Genomic DNA, 12,504 nt, shown 5'->3' with positions numbered 1-12,504 from the left:
AGAATATAAGGGAAGCCACCATAAGAGTGACAAAGGTTCCGAGAAATACTGAGGGCAGCAGATAGGTTTCGGGTTCTAGTCAAGTGAACTTCAGCAGCATGAGGCCCACTTATAAGAACAGGATCTGGAATAAAAATCACCATTTTTTTTCAATACCTATACACTGGCCCTTAGGATCCACTACTTCATTTAGGAAATAAATTATGTGTCTCACTATTAACTAGCAGGTAACAAAGGAAAAAAATATATCTAAAAATTGACCCCTCATTCACACATCTAAGGACTAATTCTAACCACACTCATTAAGGATCTTTCCAAATATGTGTAAGAACTCATTTTCCCAACAAATCATTTTTCTTGGCAACAGGAGACAGCAGTCTTCAAACAAACTAAATAGACAAGTGACATGTGCCTGGAGACTTCCTTGATTTTTAGCTCCCCTTCAATGCTTCTCTGGGTCTGTGTTCTCTGTACTATGATGCTACATATCAAGTTAAGAATTTAGTCTTCTATTCTTGACCAAAAGGGGCATGTGAAAGGAAATGAAATAAGCTTCAGTGGCAGAGAGATTCCAAAAGGAGCCGAGAGGTCACTCTGGTGGGCACTCTTATGCACACTTTAGACAACCCTTTTTAGGTTCTAAAGAATTGGGGTAGCTGGTGGTAGATACCTGAAACTATCAAACTACAACCCAGAACCCATGAATCTCGAAGACAATTGTATAAAAATGTAGCTTATGTGGGGTGACAATGGGATTGGGAAAGCCATAAGGACCACACTCCACTTTGTCTAGTCTATGGATGGATGAGTAGAAAAATAGGGGAAGGAAACAAACAAACAGACAAAGGTACCCAGTGTTCTTTTTTACTTCAATTGCTCTTTTTCACTTTAATTATTATTCTTGTTATTTTTTTGTGTGCTAATGAAGGTGTCAGGGATTGATTTAGGTGATGAATGTACAACTATGTAATGGTACTGTGAACAATCGAATGTACAATTTGTTTTGTATGACTGCGTGGTATGTGAATATATCTCAATAAAATGAAGATTAAAAAAAAAAAAAGAATTTAGTCTTCTAGACGTATCTTGCTGCTGCCCAGGAAAGAACAGATAGGAATGTGAATGTGGGAGTGTGAGAGACTTGACAGTAATGTAGGGGCCAGATGGAGGCTACTATACATGGGGAAAATGTCCATGCCCAGTGTGGGCATCAGAAGGACAGAGGACCTAACTTCTGGCCTGGCCTTACTTCATCAGGATTGCTGCTGATACCTGCTTGCTAACAGAACACCTCCCATGCCCAGTCTCCAATCTTTGGACCAGGGGTTGGGAAAATATTCTACTCAGTTATGCCATGAATGTGGCAGAAAATTTGTAGCATTAACTGACTGATTGCATGGACAAAGTCGTCCACTTTTCAACTTTTCCAGTTACATTGGATAGGAGGAATATCAGATGTTCACTTTTGGCAGGGGTTTTCCTGCTTGTTTGTTTTCCACATAAAGTCAAGCAAGAATGCTAATGCACGTGCAGCAGAGGCCAAAAACTCAGCTTATCTCTTAGGTATCTCCTCTCTAATGGGACAGGCTGCTGCTTTCTATAAAATCGTAACAATTATCTTGAGACCTGTCAGCCCCTGGGCTTGTTTACTTTCTAACAGGCTGAGACTGCATGCCCGGTGGTCGTTGTTTGTGATTATGCAGTCTCCTCTTTTACGTGCTTCTCAGTCTTAACATATGACATATTTGTCAGTAAACTCTGTTAAGTTAAACATTGCAAAAGAGAGCTATTTTGGCGACCATGTTCTATGGGAACATATGCTCCTGCTCCCCACCCCAAAAGTTCTTGTTTCTGCCTTTGCTTTCCCAATAACTGCATCCAACTGCTGGATTTGTTCACAGCTGTCTCTCTAACACTTAGAACAGAACTTAGAATATAGTCGATTCTTAATAAAAATATACCATGATAGTAATTGAATCGATTAGATTTTGTTCCATGTTGTCTCCTGCCCAGACCCCCCATGCTGTATAGCCTCTCTCCAGTGCATCACTTTCCATATGTCCAGCCCCCCAACCCATGCTCACATTCTGAAAGGAAACAGTCAGTGGAGACATACAGTTCTGAAAACATGGTTGAGTGCCTTGTACACCTGTCTTCCTAGAGTGCTCTACAGAGGATCCAAGAATGTCCATGTGGGCCTTAGCCCTGGCATGCTTATTTGTGCTTTTGGGGAGAAAGGATCCAATGATTGCTTTCAGCCATAAGTCTGCAAATCTGGTGACCACCAAGAATCCTGATTTCACTTCAGGGAAATCCTCGGGAAATATAAGCAAAAGGAGTTGGGAGAAATGAGAGATATGGACACTGGTTTGACTGAGGAGGTAACACGAGCTGGGTGGGGCCTTAAACTAGACTTTGAAGGATAGGTCATCACACTAACAAATCTACAGGTAGGCTTCCTGCAAAAAACTTGGAAACAGTTGTCCTCTGAGAGTTAAATGTTGGAACCAAAGCATGAAGTCTCAGAATGGTGATTTATAGTTTCCTAAGAGAATGACTAGCAGGTTAGAGGACCATTTTGGAAAGATGCTGTATACATATTTGTACATACACACATCTGCATACAGAAGATGCCACTGTGTATTTGCTGTGTATAAGCACCTTGTGCTGGCCTCAGGGGCAGAAATTGTGTCACACAGGTCTTTATATCCCTATTGCTTTGCACAGTGACCCATCCAGACTAAACACTCATTTTCAATAAATTTTGTTGGTTTCCTGGCATTTTTTTAAATTCAGTTTTATTGAAATATATTCACATACCATACAATCATCCATGGTATACAATCAACTGTTCACAGTACAATCATATAGTTACGCATTCATCACCACAATCTATTTCTGAACATTTTCCTTACATCAGAAAGAATCAGAATAAGAATAAAAAATAAAAGTAAAAAAAGAACACCCAAACAATTCCCCCCATCCCACCCTGTTTGTCATTTAGTTTTTGTCCCCATTTTTCTACTCATCCATCCATACACTATATAAAGGGTGTGTCATCCACAAGCTTTTCACAATAACACTGTCAACCCTTGTAATCTACATTATTATATAATCATCTTCAGGAGTCCGGACTACTGGTTGGAATTTGGTAGTTTCAGGTGTTTACTTCTAGCTATTCCAATACATTAAAACCTAAGAGATGTTATCTATATAGTGCATAAGAATGTCCATCAGAGTGACCTCTCGACTCCATTTGAAATCTCTCAGCCACTGAAAGTATTTCATCTCATTTTGCATCCCCCTTTTGGTCAAAAAGATATTCTCAATCCCATGATGCCAGGTCCAGATTCATCCCCGGGAGTCATATGCTGCGTTGCCAGGGAGATTTACATCCCTGGGAGTCGGGTCCCATGTAGGGAGGAGGGCAGTGAGTTCACCTGCAGAGGTGGCTCAGTTAGAGAGAGAGAGAGAGGGCCACATCTGAACAACAAAGAGGTACTCAGGGGGAGACTCTTGGGCACAATTATATGCAAGTTTAGCCTCTCCTTTGCGGTAACGAGCTTCATAAGGGCAAGTCCCATGATAGAGGACTCAGCACATCAAACTGCCAGTCCCAGTGTTTGTGACAACATCAACACCAGTCCAGATGAGGAAATCCAACACTTCTGGACCTTCCCCCAGCTCCTCAGGTGGGGGTTGGGGGAGAGGCTGTAAATATATTTTTTATTCTCTGCCCAAATTACTTTGGGATGTACCACTCTTTCACTCTAACCTATACTAACCTACCGTATCTCACTTCCTATTCAAAGTTCCATGTAATTGTGGTGTTTGAACAAACTGTAGAGTTATACTATTTAGAAAATATAGATCCTGCACAAATAGACATCTCTTCCTTTGGTCTCACATAGAAGTTGAAGTTTTAAAACACAGTCAGGAGGTGGGGCAAGACGGTGGATTGGTGAGCTGTATGTTTTAGTTACTCCTCCAGGAAAGTAGGTAGAAAGCCAGGAACTGCGTGGACTGGACACCACAGAACAATTTGACTTTGGGCATACTTCATACAACACTAATGAACACGTCAAACTGCTGAGATCAGCGAAATCTGTAAGTTCTTATGGCCAGGGGACCCGCGCCCCTCCCCGCCAGGCTCAGTCCCATGGGAGGAGGGGCCGTCAGCGCTGGATAGGAGAAGGGAGAACTGCAGTGGCAGCCCTTATCGGAAATTCATTCTACTGATCCAAACTCCAACCATAGATAGACTGAGACCAGACACCAGAGAATCTGAGAGCAGTCAGCCCAGCAGAGAGGAGACAGGCATAGCAAAAAACAGCAAGAAACACTCCAAAATAAAAGCAGAGGATTTTTGGAGTTCTGGTGAACATAGAAAGGGGAAGGGCAGAGCTCAGGCCTTCAGGCTCATATGCAAATCCCAAAGAAAAACCGATCTCTCTGCCCCCTGGATCTTTCCTTAGTGGCCCTAATTGCTTTGTCTCTTAGCATTTCAATAACCTATTAGATCTGCAAGGAGGGCATTTTTTTTTTGTATCTTTTTTTTTTTTCTGTTTCTAAAACAATTACTCTAAGAAGCCCAATACAGAAAGCCTCAAAGACTTGCAATTTGGGCAGGTCAAGACAAGAGCAGAACTAAGAGAGCTCTGAGACAAAAGGCAATAATCCAGTGGCTGAGAAAATTCACTAAACACCACAACTTCCCAAGAAAAGGGGGGTGTCCGCTCACAGCCATCATCCTGGTGGACAGGAAACACTCCTGGCCATCGCCAGCCCCATAGCCCAGAGCTGCCCCAGACAACCCAGTGTGACGGAAGTGCTTCAAATAAAACACACACACCACAAAACTGGGTGTGGACATTAGCCTTCCCTGCACCCTCAGCTGGTTGTCCCAGAGTTGGGAAGGTGGAGCAGTGTGAATTAACAAAGCCCCATTCAGCCATCATTTCAGCAGACTGGGAGCCTCCCTACACAGCCCAGCAGCCCAGAACTGCCCTGGGGGGACGGCACTCACCTGTGACACAGGACAGTCATCCCTCAACAGAGGACCAGGGGGTGCACAGCCTGGAAGAGGGACCCACTCGCAAGTCTCAGGAGCCATAAGCCAATACCAAGGACTTGCGGGTCAGTGGCAGAGACAAACTGTGGCAGGACTGAACTGAAGGATTAGACTATTGCAGCAGCTTTAAAACTCCAGGATCACCAGGGAGATTTGATTGTTAGAGCCACCCCCCTCCCTGACTGCCCAGAAACACGCCCCATATACAGGGCAGGCAACACCAACTACACACGCAAGCTTGGTACACCAATTGGACAGAAGACTCACTCCCCCACTCACCAAAAAGGCAAAGCAGGGGAGAACTGGCTTGTGGAGAACAGGTGGCTCGTGGACGCCATCTGCTGGTTAGTTAGAGAAAGTGTACTCCATGAAGCTGCAGATCTGATAAATTAGAAATAAGGACTTCAATTGGTCTGCAAATCCTAAATGAACCCTATCAAGTTCAGCAAATGCCAAGAGGCCAAAAACAACAGAAAATTATAAAGCATATGAAAAAACCAGACGATATGAATAACCAAAGCCCAAACACCCAAATCAAAGATCAGAAGAGACACAGCACCTAGAGCAGCTACTCAAAGAACTAAAGATGAACAATGAGACCATAGTACGGGATACAAAGGATATCAAGAAGGCCCTAGAAGAGCAGAAAGAAGACATTGCAAGACTAAATAAAAAAATGGATGATCTTATGGAAATTAAAGAAACTGTTGACCAAATTAAAAAGATTCTGGATACTCATAGTACAAGACTAGAGGAAGCTGAACAATGAATCAGTAACCTGGAAGACGACAGAATGGAAAATGAAAGCACAAAAGAAAGAATGGGGAAAGAATTGAAAAAATTGAAATTGACCTCAGGGATATGATAGATAATATAAAATGTCCAAATATAAGACTCATTGGTGTTCCAGAAGCGGGAGAAAAGGGTAAAGATCTAGGAAGAATATTCAAAGAAATTGTTGGGGAAAACTTCCCAAATCTTCTAAACACCATAAATACACAAATCATAAATGCCCAGCGAACTCCAAATAGAATAAATCCAAATAAACCCACTCTGAGACATATTCTGATCACATTGTCAAACACGGAGGAGAAGGAGCAAGTTCTGAGAGCAGCAAGAGAAAAGCAATTCACCACATACAAAGGAAACAGCATAAGCCTAAGTAGTGACTACTCAGTAGCCACCATGGAGGCAAGAAGGCAGTGGCACGATATATTTAAAATTCTGAGTGAGAAAAATTTCCAACCAAGAATACTTTATCCAGCAAAGCTCTCCTTCAAATTTCAGGGAGAGCTTAAATTTTTCACAGACAAACAAATGCTGAGAGAATTTGCTAACAAGAGACCTGCCCTACTGGAGATACTAAAGGGAGCCCTACAGACAGAGAAACAAAAAAGGAGAGAGAGACTTGGAGAAAGGTTAGGTACTAAAGAGATTCGGTATGGGTACTTTAAAGGATATTAATGGAGGGAGGGGAAAATATATATGACAAACATAAACCAAAGGATAAGATGGCTGATTCAAGAAATGCCTTCACAGTTATAACATTGAATGTAAATAGATTAAACTCCCCAATTAAAAGATGTAGCTTGCCAGAATGGATTAAAAAAAATGAACCATCAATATGTTGCATACAAGAGACTCATCTCAGACACAGGGACACAAAGAAACTGAAAGTGAAAGGATGGAAAAAAATATTTCATGCCAGCTACAGCCAAAAGAAAGCAGATGTAGCAATTTTAATCTCAGATAAAATAGACTTTAAATGCAAGGATGTTTTGAGAGACAAAGAAGGCCACTACATACTAATAAAAGGGGCTATCCAACAAGAAGAAATAACAATCATAAATGTCTATGCACCCAATCAAGGTGCCACAAAATACATGAGAGAAACACTGGCAAAACTAAAGGAAGCAACTGATGTTTCCACAATAATTGTGGGAGACTTCAACACATCACTCTGTCCTATAGATAGATCAACCAGACAGAAGACCAATAAGGAAATTGAAAACCTAAACAATCTGATAAATGAATTAGATTTAACAGACATATATAGAACATTACATCCCAAATCACCAGGATACACATACTTCTCTAGTGCTCACAGAACTTTCTCCAGAATAGATGATATGCTGGGACATAAAACAAGCCTCAATAAATTTAAAAAGATTGAACTTATTCAAAGCACATTCTCTGACCACAATGGAATACAATTAGAAGTCAATAACTATCAGAGCCTTTGAAAATTCACAAATACCTGGAGGTTAAACAACACACTCCTAAACAATCAGTGGGTTAAAGCAGAAATAGCAAGAGAAATTGCTAAATATATAGAGACAAATGAAAATGAGAACACAACATACCAAAACCTATGGGATGCAGCAAAAGCAGTAGTGAGGGGGAAATTTATACCACTAAATGCATATATTGAAAAGGAAGAAAGGGCCAAAATCAAAGAACTAATGGATCAACTGAAGAAGCTAGAAAATGAACAGCAAAGCAATCCTAAACCAAGTAGAAGAAAAGAAATAACAAGGATTAAAGCAGAAATAAATGACATAGAGAATAAAAAAACAATGGAGAGGATAAATATCACCAAAAGTTGGTTCTTTGAGAAGATCAACAAGATTGACAAGCCCCTAGCTAGACTGACAAAATCAAAAAGAGAGAAGACTCATATAAACAAAATAATGAATGAAAAAGGTGACATAACTGCAGATCCCAAAGAAATTAAAAAAATTATAAGAGGATACTATGAACAACTGTATGCCAACAAACTGGATAATGTAGAGGAAATGGACAATTTTCTGGAAACACATGGACAACACTGTCCAGAGAAGAAACAGAAGACCTCAACCAACAGTTCACAAGCAAAGAGATCCAATCAGTCATCAAAAATCTTCCCACAAATAAATGCCCAGGGCCAGATCGCTTCACAGGGGAATTCCACCAAACTTTCCAGAAAGAACTGACACCAATCTTACTCAAACTGTTCCAAAACATTGAAGAAAATGGAACACTACCTAACTCATTTTATGAAGCTAACATTAATCTAATACCAAAACCAGGCAAAGATGCTACAAAAAAGGAAAACTACTGGCCAATCTCCCTAATGAATATAGATGCAAAAATCCTCAACAAAATACTTGCAAATCGAATCCAAAGACACATTAAAAAAATCATACCCCATGACCAAGTGGGGTTCATTCCAGGCATGCAAGGATGGTTCAACATAAGAAAATCAATCAATGTATTACAACACATTAACAATTTGAAAGGGAAAAATCAAATGATCATCTCAATAGATGCTGAAAAAGCATTTGACAAAATCCAACATCCGTTTTTGATAAAAACACTTCAAAAGGTAGGAATTGAAGGAAACTTCCTCAATATGATAAAGAGCATATATGAAAAACTCACAGCCAGCATAGTACTCAATCGTGAGAGACTGAAAGCCTTCCCTCTAAGATCAGGAACAAGACAAGGATGCCCGCTATCACCACTGTTATTCAACATTGTGCTGGAAGTGCTAGCCAGGGCAATCCAGCAAGACAAAGAAATAAAAGGCATCCAAATAGGAAAAGAAGAAGTAAAACTGTCATCGTTTGCAGATGATATGATCTTATATATGGAAAACCCTGAGAAATCGACAATACAGCTACTAGAGCTAATAAACAAATTTAGCAAAGCAGCGGGATACAAGATTAATGCATGTAAGTCAGTAATGTTTCTATATGCCAGAAATGAGCAAACTGAAGAGCCACTCAAGAAAAAGACACCATTTTCAATAGCAACTAAAAAAATCAAGTACCTAGGAATAAACTTAACCAAAGATGTAAAAGACCTATACAAAGAAAACTACATAACTCTACTAAAAGAAATAGAAGGGGACCTTAAAAGATGGAAAAATATTCCATGTTCATGGATAGGAAGACTAAATGTCATTAAGATGTCAATTCTACCCAAACTCATCTACAGATTCAATGCAATCCCAATCAAAATTCCAACAACCTACTTTGCAGACTTGGAAAAGCTAGTTATCAAATTTATTTGGAAAGGGAAGATGCCTCGAATTGCTAAAGACACTCTAAAAAGGAAAAACGAAGTGGGAGGACTTACACTCCCTGACTTTGAAGGTTATTATAAAGCCACAGTTGTCAAAACATCATGGTACTGGCACAAAGCTAAACATATAGATCAATGGAATCAAATTGAGAATTCGGAGATAGACCCCCAGATCTATGGCCAACTGATCTTTGATAAGGCCCCCAAAGTCACTGAACTGGGTCATAGGTCTTTTCAACAAATGGGTCTGGGAGAGTTGGATATCCATATCCAAAAGAATGAAAGAGGACCCCTACCTCACCCCCTACACAAAAATTAACTCAAAATGGACCAAAGATCTCAATATAAAAGAAAGTACCATAAAACTCCTAGAAGATAATGTAGGAAAACATCTTCAAGACCCTGTATTAGGCGGCCACTTCCTAGACTTTACACCCAAAGCACAAGCAACAAAAGAAAAAATAGATAAATGGGAACTCCTCAAGCTTAGAAGTTTCTGCACCTCAAAGGAATTTCTCAAAAAAGTAAAGAGGCAGCCAACTCAATGGGAAAAAAATTTTGGAAACCATGTATCTGACAAAAGACTGATATCTTGCATATATAAAGAAATCCTACAACTCAATGACAATAATACAGACAGCCCAATTATAAAATGGGCAAAAGATGTGAAAAGACAGTTTTCTGAAGAGGAAATACAAATGGCCAAGAAACACATGAAAAAATGTTCAGCTTCACTAGCTATTAGAGAGATGCAAATTAAGACCACAATGAGATACCATCTCACACCGATTAGAATGGCTGCCATTAAACAAACAGGAAACTACAAATGCTGGAGGGGATGTGGAAAAATTGGAACTCTTATTCATTGTTGGTGGGACTGTATAATGGTTCAGCCACTCTGGAAGTCAGTCTGGCAGTTCCTTAGAAAACTAGATAAAGAGTTACCGTTCGATCCAGCAATTGCACTTCTCGGTATATACCCGGAAAGTCGGAAAGCAGTGACACGAACAGATATCTGCACGCCAATGTTCATAGCAGCATTATTCACAATTGCCAAGAGATGGAAACAACCCAAATGTCCTTCAGCAGATGAATGGATAAATAAAATGTGGTATACACATTAAAATGTGGAATACTACACCGCAGTAAGACGAACAATCTCATGAAACATATGACAACATGAATGAACCTTGAAGACATAATGCTGAGCAAAATATGCCAGGCACAAAAAGAGAAATATTATATGCTACCACTAATGTGAACTTTGAAAAATGTAAAACAAATTGTTTATAATGTAGAATGTAGGGGATCTAGCGATAGAGAGCAATTAAGGAAGGGGGAGCAATAATCGAAGAAGGACAGATAAGCTATCATGGGTAAATTTAACATTCTGGGAATGCCCAGGAATGACTATGGTCTGTTAATTTCTGATGGGTATAGTAGGAACAAGTTCACAGAAATGTTGCTTTATTAGGTAACTTTCTTGGGGTAGAGTAGGAACATGTTGGAAGTAAAGTTGTTATCTTAGGTTAGTTGTCTTTTTCTTACTCCCTTGTTATGGTCTCTTTGAAATGTTCTTTTATTGTATTTTTTTTAATTATTTTTTTATTTTTTTATTTTTCATATAGTTGATTTTCAAAAAAAAAAAGTTAAAAAAAAACAAGGAAAAAAATATGTAGAGCCCCCTTGAGGAGCCTGTGGAGAATGCAGGGGTATTGGCCTATCCCACCTCGATGGTTGCTAACATGACCACAGACATAGGGGACTGGTGGTTTGATGGGTTGAGCCCTCTACCACAGGATTTACCCTTGGGAAGACTGTTGCTGCAAAGGAGAGGCTAGGCCTCCCTATAATCGTGCGTAAGAGCCTCCTCCCGAATGCCTCTTTGTTGCTCAGAAGTGGCCCTCTCTCTCTAGCTAAGCCAACTTGAAAGGTGAAATCACTGCCCTCCCCCCTACATGGGATCAGACACCCAAGGGAATGAATCTCCCTGGCAACATGGAATATGACTCCCAGGGAGGAATATAGACCTGGCCTCGTGGGATGGAACACATCTTCTTGACCAAAAGGGGGATGTGAAAGGAAATGAAATAAGCTTCAGTGGCAGAGAGATTCCAAAAGGAGCCGAGAGGTCAGTCTGGTGGGCACTCTTATGCACAATTTAGACAACCCTTTTTAGGTTCTAAAGAATTGGGGTAGCTGGTGGTGGATACCTGAAACTATCAAACTACAACCCAGAACCCATGAATCTCGAAGACAATTGTATAAAAATGTAGCTTATGAGGGGTGACAATGGGATTGGGGAAGCCAAAAGGACCACACTCCCCTTTGTCTAGTTTATGGATGGATGAGGAGAAAAATAGGGGAAGGAAACAAACAAACAAACAGACAAAGGTACCCAGTGTTCTTTTTTACTTTAATTGCTCTTTTTCACTTTAATTATTATTCTTGTTATTTTTGTGTGTGTGCTAATGAAGGTGTCAGGGACTGATTTAGGTGATGAATGTACAACTATGTAATGGTACTGTGAACAATCGAATGTACGATTTGTTTTGTATGACTGTGTGGTATGTGAATATATCTCAATAAAATGAAGACTTAACAAAAAAAAATAAAATAAAACAAACAAGAAAAAACAAAAAACACAGTCAGTTTTGACCTTTGCCCTTTGGCCTGGTTTGCCCTAGTCTTAACCAGATCTGCTTCATTCATATCACTAACTGAAGTCTAGAGTCTTTTTCAGCTGTTTTTTTTTTAACAGTTGCTGTATGTGTTAATACTGACATTCATATCTGTTGAGCTCTAGCTCGGAGTTTAAGGTGTCTCAGAGATACGCATTGTTCCAGAGAACAATCGGGTTATACACTAAGGGATCAGCATCTCAAAGTTCAGAGATAGGCATTACAATTCAGGAATAGAGTTGACTGCTGTAAGAGCTCACAATCTGGGGACCATTACAATAATCATTTCCATGTTAGGCTATGTTCTAAGATACATCATAGTTAGTCCATACATTGTAGTTAGTCCATATTGGTGAGGCATTATAGTGTTTGCCTTTATTTCTGGCGTACTTCACTCAAATACTGTGTACAGGATCCATTCACCTCATTGTGTGTCTCACAGATTCCTTTTTGTAGTTGCTCAATGTTCCACTGTATGCATATGCCACAGTTCACCATTCTGTTCCTCAGTCTATGGACCCTTAGGTCGCCTCCACCCACTGCAAATATGATTACTGCCTCCATGAACACCAGTTTGCAAATGTCCATTCATGTCTCTGCTCTCAGATCTGCAAATGACATACCCCATAATGGGGTGCAGGACCTTACGGTCCCCACATACTTAACTTTTTGTGGAACCACCACACT

This window comes from Choloepus didactylus, chromosome 17 (assembly GCF_015220235.1).
Source record: "Choloepus didactylus isolate mChoDid1 chromosome 17, mChoDid1.pri, whole genome shotgun sequence".
NCBI lineage: Eukaryota > Metazoa > Chordata > Mammalia > Pilosa > Megalonychidae > Choloepus > Choloepus didactylus.
The sequence above is the reverse complement of the archived record's forward strand: the minus strand, read 5'-3'. Positions refer to the sequence as shown.